The 16,336-nt window shown below is 42.4% G+C and overlaps 1 protein-coding gene and 1 pseudogene across 2 annotated transcripts in view; one reads left to right on the top strand and one right to left on the bottom strand.

Moving 5' to 3' along the window:
* PINX1 (PIN2 (TERF1) interacting telomerase inhibitor 1) overlaps window positions 1-16,336 on the top strand; it is an 85,885-nt gene that overhangs the window by 30,062 nt on the left and 39,487 nt on the right. The gene's annotated exons all lie outside the window — the stretch shown is intronic.
* Window positions 12,095-13,386, bottom strand: LOC136389173 (26S proteasome regulatory subunit 8 pseudogene; annotated as a pseudogene).

Raw genomic sequence — 16,336 nt, forward strand, 5'->3', positions numbered from 1 at the left:
ATCCTTACACTAATCCTATGAAGTAGGCATTATTAGCATTTTTTTAGCAGTGAGGATCGGACAGAGATACTTTCTGCAGAGCTCACAGTGGCCTGCGCGGGATTGCAGTCCAGGACCCTCTGGCTCCGAAGTCCGTGTCCCTCCCCTCCACCACAGTACTGCCAGTGTCACTGAACTTTTTTTTATTTGCATTAAAAATCTACATTTAAATGATTTTAGTTATGCTTCAGAAGTTTTCTTTTAGATTTTGTCAAAGACATAAGTAGTTTAATACCTTACCATAACTTTGTGGGAAAACAGTTTGCTGTTACTTTGTTGAAAATAATTATTTGACTTTTAAAACTTCTTTGCCTTCAGTGAGAGGTGGACTGTTACGGTTTAGCAGTATATTAGGAATGGCTAGGCCAGCTTTGGGAACAATTTACTTTGTCATTGGTGCTGTAGGCTGAAACCACCAAGAGCTAGCTGGAGTTTCTGGAATAAAGATACTGTGTTACTTTTGCATTTTCTGGCCTCTCAAATGAAATGAATGACCTGAATATGTTTTTATTCAAAAAACATCAGTAGCCCTTGATTAATAACAGTCATGAGTTTTTTGTGTTTTGTTTTTTAATTTTTAGTTTTGAAATAAATATAGAGGCACAGGAAGTTGCCCAGAGAGCTGAGAGGTTCAGAGGGGTTCCGTGTGCCTTCACCCAGTTACCAGTGGTTCCGTCTTACATGACTGTAGTGCAGGTGACATCCAGGACCCTCCTGCTGGTACAGTCTGTGTGTGCAGTTCTGTGCCACTTTGCCACACGTGTGGCTCCTGTGCCCACTATCTCGGTTAAAATGCAGACTGTTCTCCCACCACAGAGATCTCCCCCATGCCACCTCCACTTATAGCCACATCCCGCCACCGCCAACTCTAGCCCCAGCAAGCACCGCTGCCAACAAAATTGTCTACTTTGAAATAGAATATATGTGAACAATCTGATCTCTCTCAGTTTGATGCTAAGTCTGCTCATACCAGTAATCATCAATGCACAGGTATTAAGGGCCGATTATAGTTTCCATGACCTACCTCTCACTCTTATTCTTGCTAGATTTTATGTCTTCTGTCTTACAGGACTTTAGAGAAAGACTTGTAGAAATCAGATTGTTTGATGTCTTTTAAAAAGTCCAAAGCTATCGATTAAGTCATTAACTTTAATAATTTTGGAAATGTATCAAACTGTAAAGTGATATATAAATACAAACCGGTATCATTGTTATGTGACAGTTCTGTCATCCATAACGTGTCAGTATGGGGAGATCGCTGAGCAGAATCTCTGGGCACACTCACTATAGTGAGGTTTGTCAGCTCTTTTAAATTGCACGTAATTTTTGTGTGGGGCATGTGTGCATTTAGGTATATAAAGCTCAGTGCATTGATCAGATTTGCAATAGAGTTCTTGATCTAAAAAGGAGCTTTAAAATCCAGGACTATGCATAAAAATCTCTTCCTAGTAAAAAAAAAAAAATCACTTCAAATGAAAATTTTCTTTGTGAGGGCAATGGGAGTGAGCTTGTATTTTGCAGTGGAACAAACTATACCAAGCCAAGAATCTGATTTCTTAATTTTCCATATAATATCTAGAAATGAAAAGAAAATAACATCAAAACAATCCAAGCTAAACCAAGTTGTGTAGGATGCATTTATGAAGTTTAAATTATGCTTTCTTTCCTTCTCTGACTTTTATACATCTAATGGAGAAAACCATTGCTGTATTTTTGCATGTGAACTTTCTCATCTGCCACATGCACTAGACAGTGAGCTACTAAAGAGAGAGGACTTGTGCTCACTTCTGGGTCCCAGGCAAGTGATATAAATTCAGTGTCTGGTTCATCATAGGTATTCAGTAAATTGAAATCTCATTGTTCTTCACTTTTTTTAAAAAATGGACTTGTTACTTATGGTCTGTATAGTTTCAAAGTTGATACTTGAAATATTTTTTTTGACTTTTTTTTTTTTTTTGTATTTTTCTGAAGCTAGAAACTGGGAGAGACAGTCAGACAGACTCCCGCATGCGCCCGACCGGGATCCACCCGGCACGCCCACCAGGGGGCGACACTCTGCCCACCAGGGGGCGATGCTCTGCCCCTCCGGGGCGTCGCTCTGCCGCGACCAGAGCCACTCTAGCACCTGGGGCAGCAGCCAAGGAGCCATCCCCAGCGCCCGGGCCATCTTTGCTCCAATGGAGCCTCGGCTGCGGGAGGGGAAGAGAGAGACAGAGAGGAAGGAGAGGGAGAGGGGTGGAGAAGCAAATGGGCGCTTCTCCTGTGTGCCCTGGCCGGAATCAAACCCGGCACTTCTGCACGCCAGGCCGACGCTCTACCACTGAGCCAGCTGGCCAGAGCATTTTTGACATGTTTTGATCAATAAATATCTCTTCTCTGAAAGTAGAAACAATCATCAATTAATTTCCAGTCCCATGCTAAACATAACCCATTGTGTTCATAGTAGATTTTTGAGAGATTATTGAATGAATATGTGCTATGCCATTTTATGTTTTTAAAAGTTAATCCCATTTGCCAGAAATGAGCTTTCTGACATTGCATTTCCCTCTGGAATAGTTTTCCATAGGCTTAACCGTGTCTTGCTGCTACAGAAGTCACAGGTGTCCTGTCTCTTCCGGAACTGTGCTCCATATTATTGGCTCTTGGTGTTCCCTTAAGCCACAGAGCTGTCTGGGGCACTGCTTCCCTAGCCAAATCTGGCTGTTCAGAACCACTTGCTTAAACAACAAAAGATCATAACAGACTTCTAATTACTCGGAAAACTTTTTTTTTTAATTTATTTTTATTTTATTTATTCATTTTTAGAAAGGAGAGAGCCCTGGCCAGTTGGCTCAGTGGTAGAGCGTTGGCCTGGCATTTGGGGGACCCAGGTTCGATTCCCGGCCAGGGCACACAGGAGAAGCGCCCATTTGCTTCTCCACCCCCCCTCCCTCCTTCCTCTCTGTCTCTCTCTTCCCCTCCCGCAGCCAACGCTCCATTGGAGCAAAGCTGGCCCGGGCGCTGGGGATGGCTCCTTGACCTCTGCCCCAGGCGCTAGAGTGGCTCTGGTCGCGGCAGAGTGACGCCCCGTAGGGGCAGAGCATTGCCCCCTGGTGGGCAGAGCGTCGCCCCTGGTGGGCGTGCCGGGTGGATCCCAGCGGGCGCATGCGGGAGTCTGTCTGACTGTCTCCCAGTTTCCAGCTTCAGAAAAATACAAAAAAAAAAAAAAAAGAAAGAAAGAAAGGAGAGAGAGACAGAGAGGAGAGAGAGAGAGACAGAGAGAGGGAGAAGGGGGGAGGAGCTGGAAGCATCAACTCCCATATGTGCCTTGACTAGGCAAGCCCAGGGTTTCGAACCGGCGACCTCAGCATTTCCAGGTCGATGCTATATCCACTGCGCCACCACAGGTCAGGCACTCGGAAAACTTTTAATAAACTCTTCAGTATGAGAATGGCTGGTTATATATCTCCATGCATTTTTAATTTTCAAGTCCTTTTCGCCACCATCTTTGTGCTATATTAATTAGAAGACAATAACTCTGGGTAGGAATGCACCTAAATCAGAGATGTTTGCACTTTCTGCAGAGACAAAGAAATGATCGAATATATTGACTTGAAATTACTAGGGTCCCCTGAGACCTGCAGCAAGTACTTGTGCTAACCGTGCCTGCCAGAAGTTGTAGATACGAGTGCACGTGTGTTGTGTGTGTGTGTGTGTGTGTGTGTGTGTGTCTTTTCTCACTTGGTTTGCAGGTTGCAGTGGGAGATATTGAAAAACAAATTCCATTAGTTCCTATCTAGTTGAACTTCCTGATGTTCCTTTTTTTCCTTCTCATTTTTTCCCTTCCCCGCTTTACCCATTTCCTTTCTCTGTCCAGCTTGTTTCCTGATTCATCCTTATCCCTAAAGAAAATACTCCTGAACTATATCAAGGAATTAGAATGTATTACCAACATTTCTACTTTGTGTCTCCAAACATGTTTCTGGCACAGTCTCCTGGCAAAATAGTTGTCAATTTCTTTACCTGATCAAATTAGAAACCTTATATTTATATTTCTTAAACTCTCCCAGGAAACCCAGTTAATGATCACTTTCCTTGAGTTCTTGTGCTGGCTTTTCTTTTTTGGAACCAAAGAATGACTTCTTTATGGTTTGTGTCCGTTTCTCATCAATTATCATGAATTCCCTTTCTTTTCCATTTCTTTTTTTTTTTTTTTACAAGGACAGAGAGAGAGTCAGAGAGAGGGATAGATAGGGACAGACAGACAGGAATGCAGAATGATAAGAAGCATCAATCATCAGTTTTCGTTGCGACACCTTAGTTGTTCATTGATTGCTTTCTCATATGTGCCTTGACTGCAGGCCTTCAGCAGACCGAGTAACCCCTTGCTGGAGCCAGTGACCTTGGGTCCAAGCTGGTGAGCTTTGCTCAAACCAGATGAGCCCGTGCTCAAGCTGGCAACCTCGGGGTCTCGAACCTGGGTCTTCCGCATCCCAGTCCGATGCTCTATCTACTGCGCCACTGCCTGGTCAGGCTTTCCATTTCTTGCTGATCATCAGATTCGAAAACTAATTTTTAAGCAGATCCTTCTTTTTTTGGTTGGTTGAATTCACGGGGTATTTTGGACCTTTCTTTTTTCTAGTTCTACAAACTGCCGAAGCAGACCATAGGGAAGATCACTGGAGAGAGAAGACATCTTTTCATTTTTACTTGAAATGGCTTTGAATCAAATGCTGTTATTTCTCCTTGCTTCTGAATTTTCATGTTAATGACATACTTATGAATTACGTTGAGTTTTGTAAATGGTTTACGGGATGTAGACTCTTAAATTTGAACCTCTGTTCCTATAATTTCTGTCATTCTGCCTTCTCCTCCTCACCCCAGATCTGGACATCAGGATTCAAAAGGGAGACAGATTTCTCAGTAATCTTCTAGTGAAGAAACTTTTAGTTACAGATAAATTTAAGCTAAGTTTACAACCAAGCCAAATAATACATTTCATACCTAAAGTTTATTTTTTATCAGCATTGATGACTTCTGTAATTCTTGTCATCATTATGACCATTGATAATAGAATCAAGATTCAAAATAATCTCTCTAAGCTGGGACATTTAGCCAAAACTAAATAGATGAAATTTTATGATGATATGTAAAGTCTCATTTAATCCTATAAAGATCTAATTTGGCAGCAGCTAGATGAGAATTAAATTGAAGGTGAGGACATGTAACCTGGCCACAAATTCAGCCTATTCCTGAATATGTAGAATGCCAACTATCCTGAATACAGGCTCGGGCTGCTTTAGAAGGCTTGTGCCTGCATGCTGAAAGCAACAGGCTCTTGTTTCTGCACTGGTGACCATATTCATAACTAGGTGCCATATTATAAAAGAGTGCATTCAGAGACTGATGATATCAGGGACACAGGTAATGGGAAAGAATGTTATGCATCGAGACTAGGAGACAGGCAGTTAGGAAATTGTGCCTGGACTACAGAGAGATCCTGGTTCTGAGTGTTGGACGCTTTCAGTGGTCCCCTAGAGAAGGAACAGGTTTGTTTGGTATGCTTTATAAAGAAGAACTGGTAATGGGTGAAATTCATAGAAAGATTGCTACTCAGAGAAAGAAAGCAGCATAGGTTGGTAAAGCTGGCCAGCTATAGGATGTACCTCACAGTGAGTTTCCCTGAGGAATTCTTGTAAGAGGTAGGAGTCTGGAGTAAATGCATGGGAGTCCTTCTGAGTGTAAGGTTCCTTGACTCTGGAGTAAAGAGAACACATGAAATACTCACATTCAAAATGCTACCTGACTTGAAGTTTTACTTTATCTACTTCTGTTCTTTACTCAGGAAATGAATGAAAAATCTTTGCTGTATTCAAATAAGAAATCAAATAATCCTGAGCTAAAATAGCAGACTGTCTTAGCGATCTAAGACATGAAAAGTTATTAGAAATGTTGAGTATCAAAATGAAATGAGCTATCTTGGATGTTATTTTATCTGTAAATTCAATGTTCTTAGCTATAAAATTAGAGTATTGAATTATAGGTTCTAGTAGTAGATTCTGTTTTCCAAAGATGGCCTCAGTGATATCTCCCTTTTCAGATAATCTTCTAGGTTGACCCTTGCCATTTCATCAGGAGCCCAGTCCTTTCCCCGGCATCTGGGCAATCTTGACTTGCAGTCTTGACTTGCTTGTAGCCAGTAGAATCTAGTGTGGGGTGACTCCAGGGGCCTTGATAGCTAAAATACTTGCTCCAGAAGCCTTCAGCCTTTCTGTACGTGGTCCAGCTGTAAGAAAGCCCAGAGTAGTTCTGTGGAGAGACCATGACTCGGATACTACATGCCCCAAGACTATGTGAAGAGAGAGAGCTTCTGACCAGCCCCTGCTTTGCCAGCTCTAACCACTTCTTGACCACAGGCACATTAGAGAGACCCTGAGTTGGAACTGCCCAGCCAAACTCTGAATTGCTGGCCCACAGAAATAGTGAGTAATAACAAAATGATAAAGTTTTAAGCTGCTACCTTCTTGGGTGGTTTCTCACGTAAATAGATCATTGCAGTATCTCTCTAGGATCCATCACTCTGTGGTTCTCTAATTATATCTTGGTGGTGAATGTGGTAGAACCATTTTAACCAGTAGAATGAAGAAATGACATCATCTAATGAGGTGTTCTTCTCTGGTTTCTTCTATGGGGAGGCTCATTCAGTGGAATATAGTACCGAGAACAGGGACTTCAGAGTTTGATGAGCCTGTATTTGAGGACATGAGTAGTTTGAAGATTATGTGATTTGAGGCAAGTTATTTGGCCTCTATTAACTTCAGCATCTTCATTCATAAAATGGGGGTGATAAAATAATCTAGGATTAAGGAATAAGCCATGTAAATCTCGTAGCAAAGTCCCTAGCATGTAATAACTGCCCAGTGCATCTTAGTTGCTGCTAAGATCACTATCATAGTTATTAATATACTCAAACTTAAGATAGCGAATGATTTCTGCCACTGAAACATAATTTTGAAATGAGAAAAGTTTAATCCATGGGTGCATAGTCACATGCCGAACAATATGCATTATAAATGTACCGACTTGCTCATTGACATTAGGTTCTCTCTTTTCTCAGTCTTCTAGCAAAGAAGACTTTGTATTGCACTATAGCAATTATGGAGGGCTTCTTTGCATACCAGTGTTGTTTTACTTCATATTTAAGATAAGTTTATTAAATAAAGGTAATGGGATCCCAAAGACAGAAAGACCTTTAGGGTCTTGCCCCTAGTGTGTGCCCCCTACTAGACAGAGCAGGACTATTTCTGTCGTCATTCTGGAAACTAATCTAATTTAAATATCAATACGAAGGGAACAACAGAATTTAATGTGAGCTTCAGAGATTAAAGAATGTTCCCATTTAAAGAGGAAGTAGACAGTACAAATTATCTAGAAAGATCATACAACTTTTAACTTTTGGGGACATTTACCAGTAGAATCAAATGTCATATGAGAGAATGGAGGGACAGTGTTGCAGGGCTCATGAGGAAACCATTATCCCACCCCTCCTTTCACTGTAATCCACCTGAACAACATAACAACCTTGGAGATAGTAAATCTAAGGCAACATTATGATTAGTTTACCAAAAATACTAAGTTTGATCCAGGATGATTCTTTGTACCTAGTACAGTCTTCACCTCTGTTAATACCTCTGAAGCCAGAGTCAAAAGATACTGTCTTATAGGTTACATTCAGTTGTTTTCTTCTCTTCCACAATAGTGTGGTTTGTTGGAACTTAATAATGGAAAAGCAGGGGAAACTTCAAAGGTAGTAGAACTCGAGCCATTCTGTATTTGTCGATTACCTAGTGCAGGGGTCCCCAAACTACGGCCAGCGGGCCGCATGCGGCCCCCTGAGGCCATTTATCCAGCTCCTGCCGCACTTACAGAAGGGGCACCTCTTTCATTGGTAGTCAGTGAGAGGAGCACAGGATGCGGATGCAAAATGTGGCATCACTCACGTACAGTACTACTTCCCGTGACGGGGGACGCACGTGTCATGGCTCCGGAAGCACATCATATCACTTGTTACGGCTAGCAGTGACAAATATGGAACCAGACATTGACCATCTCATTAGCCAAAAGCAGACCTATAGTTCCCATTGAAATACTGGTCAGTTTGTTGATTTAAATTTACTTGTTCTTTATTTTAAATATTGTATTTGTTCCCGGGTTTTTTTTGGTTTTTTTTGTTTGTTTTTTTTTTACTTTAAAATAAGATATGTGCAGTGTGCATAGGGATTTGTTCATAGTTTTTTTTTTTTTTATAGTCTGGTCCTCCAACGGTCTGAGGGACAGTGAACTGCCCCCTGTGTAAAATGTTTGGGGACCCCTGACTTAGTGTGTCCCAGTTATTACACTAATTGCTGAGACTATAAAGACAATAGTACATTGCCCCCTTCACGGAATCCGTGGTCCTCTGCTAGACAGATAGAAGTGTAAGCATATTGAACATACTCTAATAAATTCTCTGAGAGCCTGACAGTGTATTTTTCCTACAGTGACTTGAGTGATCTTTTGCAAATGTAATTGAGATCATGTCACAACTTTGTTCAAAACCCTCCCAAGTTTCCCTGTCATACTCAGAGTAAATGGCCTAAAGTCCTACATGATCCTCTCCTGAATCCCCCCTGCAAGCACGCGCACACTCACACACACAAACATACGCGCGCACATGCGTGTACACACACACACAGTTATTGCACTTACTCATTTTCTGTTTTTATCTTGGCTGCTCTGCTCCGGTCCCACTGGCTCCCATGCTGCTCCTCCTGTACTTGGTAGTTCCTCTGTGAGGAACAGCTTGCCCTGCCTCCTTCACATTTCTCCTCTCAGTCTCCCTTGATTACCCTGTTTATAATTGAAAGTGCAAGTAACAACAACCAAACCCCTGACACTCCTGTACCCTCTTCTGTGCTTTATTTTTCTCCATAGCAGTTATGGGTATGTGATGTACTGAGAAGTTGGCTTGTTTACTCTCTTCTGCAGAAAGAGAACCATGTATGGGCAGGACTTTTTTACTCTTTTAGCATTTAGAACCATGCCTGCCATTGAGTTCTCAGTGAAGTCTTTGCTGAATTAAATTAATTAATTAATTAATTAATTTATTTGTATTTTTCTGAAGTTGGAAACGGGGAGGCAGTCAGACAGACTCCCGCATGTGCCCGCCCACCCAGGATCTACCCAGCATGCCCACCAGGGGGCGTTGCTCTGTTGCTACCAGAGCCACTCTAGCACCTGAGGCAGAGGCCATGGAGCCATCCTCAGTGCCCAGGCCAACTTTGCTCCAATGGAGCCTTGGCTGCGGGAGGGGAAGAGAGAGACAGAGAGGAAGGAGAGGGGGAGGGGTGGAGAAGCAAATGGGCACTTCTCCTGTGTGCCCTGGCCGAGAATCGAACCTGAGACTCCCGCACGCCAGGCTGACGCTCTACCACTGAGCCAACTGGCCAGGGCCCTAAATTTATTTGTTAAAGAATGCTTTAAACAACGGAACACAGACCATGGAGCCAGGGATTCTTACTGAGGATGTGAGGAAAAGGTACAGAGAGGAATCATCAACTGATCTAGGCCCAAAAGCAGACTGATTCTGGGTGAATCAGTCATAGAAAAGATGTAACATGAACAACAGCTTATCCTGGGTCTCAAATTCAAATGCCAGTGGGGTCCAGGTATGTGACTGTAAATGTGTAAGTAGTCTGATTTAAGACCACAGGGAATCAGGGAAACTGATATTCTGTCTGAAAGTACCCAAGATTCTGAATAATAACGATGATAGTGTCGATGATGATTGTGGTGGTGGTGGTAAATCCTTTTCAGAACAAATAAAATGTGTTTGTGATATCACCTGTCATAGACTGCTAGTTTGTAATCTTTGGCTTATTTGGAGGTGAGAGAGCTAGGTAGTTTTATGTGTGTAAGTGTAGAATTGCACAGCAAAGACTAGCTTCTCAGAGCCATCTTGTTGAGTGTGCGAGGCAGCATACTAAACGTATTTGAGATATGTTTTTTATCTCTGGATATGCAAATGTTCATACCTGTCCTCTATAGCAGGGGTCCCCAAACTTTTTACACAGGGGGCCAGTTCACTGTCCCTCAGACCGTAGGAGGGCCAGACTATAAAAAAAACTATAAATAAGTCCCTATGCACACTGCACATATCTTATTTTAAAGTAAAAAAACAAAACGGGAACAAATACAATATTTAAAATAAAGAACAAGTAAATTTAAATCAACAAACTGACCAGTATTTCAATGGGAACTATAGGTCTGCTTTTGGCTAATGAGATGGTCAATGTGCTCCTCTCACTGACCATCAATGAAAGAGGTGACCCTTCTGGAAGTCGGCGGGGGCCAGATAAATGGCCTCAGGGGGCCACATGCGGCCCGCGGGCCGTAGTTTGGGGACCCTTGCTCTATAGGAACTCATATTCCTCTGAGCTTTGGACTTCTACCTTTTCCTGCTTTGGTAGCTGTCAAATGCATAGGGGCAGCTAAGAAGCTCAGGAGAACTTGTGCCATTTAGGCAGCTGCCTGACTGATGTGAGATCGGTGTGTAAACAGTGCCTGAGATCAGGTTATTGGCTGGCCTCTTCTAATTCAGGATGCAGGGGAAATCATTCCAAGAGAGTAAGAAGCATTACAGAGCTGGGTTTTCTATTGAGCACAGCTTTTGAGAAAAGGAAGAAGAGCTGGATATTGACTTTTTGGTGCCTGTTCTATCAGTGGTCTGTTAATCAACAGAGGATAAATTATTGCTCTTTGGAAACAGGAAAGGATCCCCTTGGCTTGAAGGCATTTCTGCCTTTCTTTTCTTTGTTTTTTCTTTTTATTGGTAGAGGATCTTTCCTCCAGCCATTTGCTCCTTGGGGGTTTTGTTAAGGACTGAAGGAAAACTGAAGGGAGCTCTTTTGATTTATCTTCTATCCTTTCCTTTTGGTCACTCCACGGGGCTAAAATAGCCGAGTTGGCTTTAATATGTCGCCATTAGAGACCAAACATTAGCTGGAATAAACCATCATGCCTCACAATGAAAAATGTCCCCTGATTGGCTAATTAATCAGTCAAAGGGGAATGACATGGCTCTCGGCTTGAGGGACTCTGCTAGAGAGAAACAGGCTGTTGATAAATGGTTTTCCAACAAATTCATATATCAAGGAAACTTAGTCATTTTTTAACTATAGTTTGTGTGACTGCAATTTTTTTTCCAACTTTTTCTTTTCTGCTGCTCTTGCTGTTTAGGCTGCATTTTTGTTGATAGAAAAATATAGGATTTTAGATATGAGAAAATTAATGCTTTCTATTTATTCATGTCTGTTAGTTTGATTGATTTTGATTGTCTAGGTTTATCAATAGCTGGATTCAAGTAGCTATTTCTAAAATAACTTATGAAATTATTAAATTTTCCTGGCTTCCTTTAAAGTTAAGATCTCCAGATTCTGGTTCATACTGCCTGAGTTTGAATCCTGGCCCCATTAGTTTCTAGTAGTAAGACACTGGGCAAATTATTATACATAACCTCTCTGTGCATTAATTTTCTTGTCTTTAAAAGGGGGATAATAATAGTGTCACCTAATACAATGGTTTTGAAAATTAAATGATATCATCTATAAAACATTTGGAACAGTCCCTAGCACATATGATATAATTACTTTTTAAACATTCATTATTACTTTTTTTATAAGATTTTATTTATTGATTTAGAGCAGCGGTTCCGACCCCTGTGTTTTGGTCGTTCGACCCCCACCGGGGTCGCGACCCACAGGTTGAGAACCGCTGATTTAGAGAGAGGAGACAGAGGTGGAGGGGGAGTGGGAAGCATCAACTTATGATAATTGCTTCTCATATGTGCCTTGACCAGGAAGCCCAGGGTTTTGAAACGGTGACCTCAGAATTTCAGGTTGATGCTTTATCCACTGTACCACCACAGGTCAGGCTCATTGTTATTTTTAAATCAAAGTAATAAATGCACATAGATTTTAAAAAATGGAGCTGCAGTAAACAGCGTGAAAAATGGCATTCTTTTTTTTTTTTTTTTTTTTTTTTGTCCTGAAGAGCTTTATTTGAGGAATCTACACAAGGAACATCTACTTCACTTCCATAGCTTCTTGATGGACATATTTTTCTCACTATCCTTCTGCATGACCTTGGCTACTGCCATCTCAAAGTCCTCCTGGGTGACATGGACTCGCCGTTCCCGCAGGGCATACATGCCAGCTTCAGTGCACACACCCTTCACTTCAGCCCCTGATGCTCCTGGCATGAGCTCAGCAGTTTTTCTCAGGTTGATTCCCCGGGTCAGGTTCATTTTTCGAGAATGGATCTTCAGAATGTCCAGCCGAGCCTCCTCATTAGGGGGCGGGAATTCAATTTTTCTGTCAATGCGCCCTGGGCGAAGCAAAGCTGAGTCCAGGATATCAATCCTATTAGTAGCCATGATAACCTTGATATTCTTGGTAGCCTCGAAGCCATCCAGCTGGTTAAGTAGCTCCAGCATGGTGCGTTGCACTTCACTGCCCCCTCCAGAACTCCCCTTCAGCCGTGAGGAGCCAATGGAGTCGATCTCATCCATGAAGATGATAGACGGAGCATGCTCTCGTGCCATGACAAACAGTTCCCGCACCATTCTTGCCCCTTCCCCAATGAATTTCTGTACCAATTCAGAGCCAGAGACACGAATAAAGGTACAGTCTGCGTGATGAGCCATAGCCCGGGCCAACAGTGTCTTCCCAGTGCCTGGGGGTCCGTACAGCAGCACTCCTTTAGGCTGTGCAATGCCTAGTGCTTCAAAGAGCTCAGGATGCTTAACAGGCAGCTCAATGACTTCTTTGATCTCCTTGATTTGTTTGTCCAATCCACCAATCATCTCGTAAGTTGAATCTGGAACCTTCTCCACCATCATCAGTGACACCAGTGGGTCTACCTTGTTGGGCAAGATCTTGTGCAGAGTGTAGCTGTCATTTCATAGAGCCACTCGGCAGTTGGGTGTCACATCATTGATGTCGATATTCTTGTCCACATCTACAACAAATTTTCCCTCAGGATGTACCTTAACCAACACTTTCTTATCCATGGCCCGGACTACTTCCCCTACATAGGAGCCCTGTTCCTGCAGCAGCTGTAGCTCCTCCTGCAATAGGCGAACTTTTGCATTAAGCTCATTCCTCTGTGCCTGCAGCCTCCGGAGATTTTGGCTCTTTTCACGATCAGCTGGAGTTCTTCAATCTTGGACAGATAATATTGGCGGAGTCCACTGCCTGCCTTCCCTTCTTCCAGCTCCATCTGCTCTGGTCTGTCAACCGCCATCTTCCCTCTATCGCAGAGACTGCCGGCATCCGACAAAAATGGCATTCTTTAACCATACCCCTCACCTCTTCACTTCCCAGACCTGCACCTTATAGCACTTCTAGTTCTTTTTCAATTATGTGATATTTATCTTTCTTTTTTCTTTTTCTTTTTATTAAATTTATTGGGATGACATTGGTTAATAAGATACTATAGGCCCTGGCTGGTTGGCTCGGTGGTAGAGCATTGGCCCGGAGTGTGGAAGTCCCAGGTTCAATTCCTGGTCAGGGCACACAGGAGAAGTGACCATCTGCTTCTCTACCACTCCCCCTCTTCTTTCTCTCTCTCCCTCTCTTCTCCCACAGCCATAGCTCATTCAAGCAAGTTGACTGCAGGTACTGAGGATGGTACCATGGCCTTGCCTCAGGCACTAAAATAGCTCAGTTGTTGAGCAATAGGGCAGTGGCCCCAAATGGCCAGACCATTGCCCCCATAAGGGGGATTGCTGGGTGGGTCCTGGCCGGGGTGCATGCGGGAGTCTGTCTCTCTGCCTCCCTGCCTCTCAATAATAATAATAATAATAATAATAATAATAATAAAGATAATATAGGTTTCAAGTGTACATTTCTATGATACATCCTTTGTATATTGCATTTTGTACCAACACCCAAAGTCGCATTATCTTCTGCCACCATATATTTGACCCCCTTTAACCTTTACTACCCCCCAACCCCTAGACCTCTGGTAACCACCATATTGTTGTCTGTGTTTTGAATTTTTGTTTTCTTATGTATTCATTTGATGCTTTCAGTTTTGTATCCCACATGAGTGAAGTCATATGGTTCTTAATTTTTTCTATCTGACTTATTTTGCCATCTTATATTGACTTTGTTGATGTGTTAATTTTTAACATTGTACACTTCTATTTTGGTAGATTTGGTTTTGGGCCTTTTACCACTCAAAATACTGATGTATAGTATTATAATTATTAGTTAATGTGGTGTTTATATTTTTTTACTGTAAATACTGTTCCCTGTTAAGCCAAGTATGTAGTATACTATAATTGCATTTCCTTTTATTAGTTTGTCTTGTTTTCTGGTGGGAAACAAAAGGCCTATCCACATAATTTTCCTCACACTCTCTACTCACCTCAGTGTAAGACTTTCTGCAGTGTCAGCTATATTAGATACTCTGCCACATCAGTCTTTCCCGAGGAGACTGCCCCCTAGGATGCCCTTCTTCCCACTCACTTTGGACTGGCAGTGTGGTTTGCTGCCATCCTAGATATTTTCCTCCCCCTTGCTCCTGTCATTGCCTGTGTCCTAAATACTGAGCCACCTCACTTATCTTCAACTGCTTTCTGAAAAGGGGTACAGGTCTGAAAATCTAATGTAATGGCAGATTGTGTGGGTATGGAATTCTGGATTGGAAATTATTTTCTTTCAGAATTTTGAAGGTATTACTCTAATACCTTCTGATAGCAATAGTTGTCCTTATTTTGATCCTTTACCCAACTGTTTTCTTTGTCTTTAAGAGTTTTTAGGATCTTTTTATCTTTGGATTTCTAAAATCTTGTGGAAATATGAGTTGGTTGAGTTTTTATTCACCAGATACTTGACAGGCCTTTCAATGTGAAGATTCATGTTTTTCATCAGTCTGGAAAATTGCCTTTTATTCATTGTTTGATAATTTTTCCCTTTTGTTTTCTCTGGAAGCCATTAGTTACATAGTGGACTTCTTGAATTGTTCCTCAGATTTTAAAATGTTTTATTTTCCTGTATCTTTTTTTTTCTTTTTTTTTGTATTTTTCTGAAGCTGGAAACGGGGATAGACAGTCAGACAGACTCCCGCATGCGCCCGACCAGGATCCACCCGGCACGCCCACCAGGGGCCGATGCTCTGCCCCTCTGGGGCATCACTCTGTCGCGACCAGAGCCACTCTAGCGCCTGGGGCAGAGGCCAAGGAGCCATCCCCAGCGCCCGGGCCATCTTTGCTCCAATGGAGCCTCGGCCGCGGGAGGGGAAGAGAGATACAGAGAGGAAGGAGAGGGGGAGGGGTGGAGAAGCAGATGGGCGCTTCTCCTGTGTGCCCTGGCCGGGAATCGAACCCGGGACTTCTGCACGCCAGGCCGACGCTCTACCACTGAGCCAACCAGCCAGAGCTATTTTCCTGTATCTTTATTCTGCTTGGGGGAGACTTTCTTGAGTTTATCTTCTAAACTTTCTATTAAAATTTTTAAAAGATTATTAATTATTTTAGAGAGAGAGGAAGAAAGAGAGAGAGAGAGAGAGAAAGACAGAAACATTGAGCTATTCCTGTATGTGCCCTGCCCAGGGATTGAACCCGCAACCTTTGCAAATTGGAACAATGCTCTACCAGCCGAACTATCTGGACAGGCTCTATTAAAATTTAAAATTTTGCTCTCATATTTTTAATTTACAAGAGCTATTTCTCATCATGTAATTGTTCCTTTATATTTCCTTATTTCAAAAAAAAGCATCATGTTTTGTGTTGTGAATATATTTTGTTATCTCTGAATGTATTATGAAATTTATAGGTTGTTTTCTTTTTCCTCTGAGCTCCTATTTCTTTTGGATTTAAGAGTCAATCAGTGAACTCCTGATTGAGCTCTGTTTGCATAGGTAACATTGCTCCTCTGTGAGTTTTGCTGTAGCATGTTTATGGTGAGTCAGCCTCTTCTGGGGGAACCCCCAGATATCAAATTTTTCAGGTCTTTTCTTCAGTGGGGTTCATTTTTGCCAGAACGGCACTCTTGCTTGGGGAGCATGACCTAGTTGCTGGTCAGGGAGGGGCAGGTGGTCATTACGTACAAACTTTGGCCTGATCTGGCCTAATCTGGCCTCCCCCTTCTCGGACCTGTCTCACCCTGCCCTCCCCACTCAGGTCTGACCCAGCAGAACCTCCAAGTTCAGTCTTTCCAGAGATTAAACCTTTTGTCTTCTCACACATTTTTATTTTAGATGAGACACTAAGATG

Source organism: Saccopteryx leptura, chromosome 1 (genome assembly GCF_036850995.1).
Source record: "Saccopteryx leptura isolate mSacLep1 chromosome 1, mSacLep1_pri_phased_curated, whole genome shotgun sequence".
NCBI classification, from domain to species: Eukaryota; Metazoa; Chordata; class Mammalia; order Chiroptera; family Emballonuridae; genus Saccopteryx; species Saccopteryx leptura.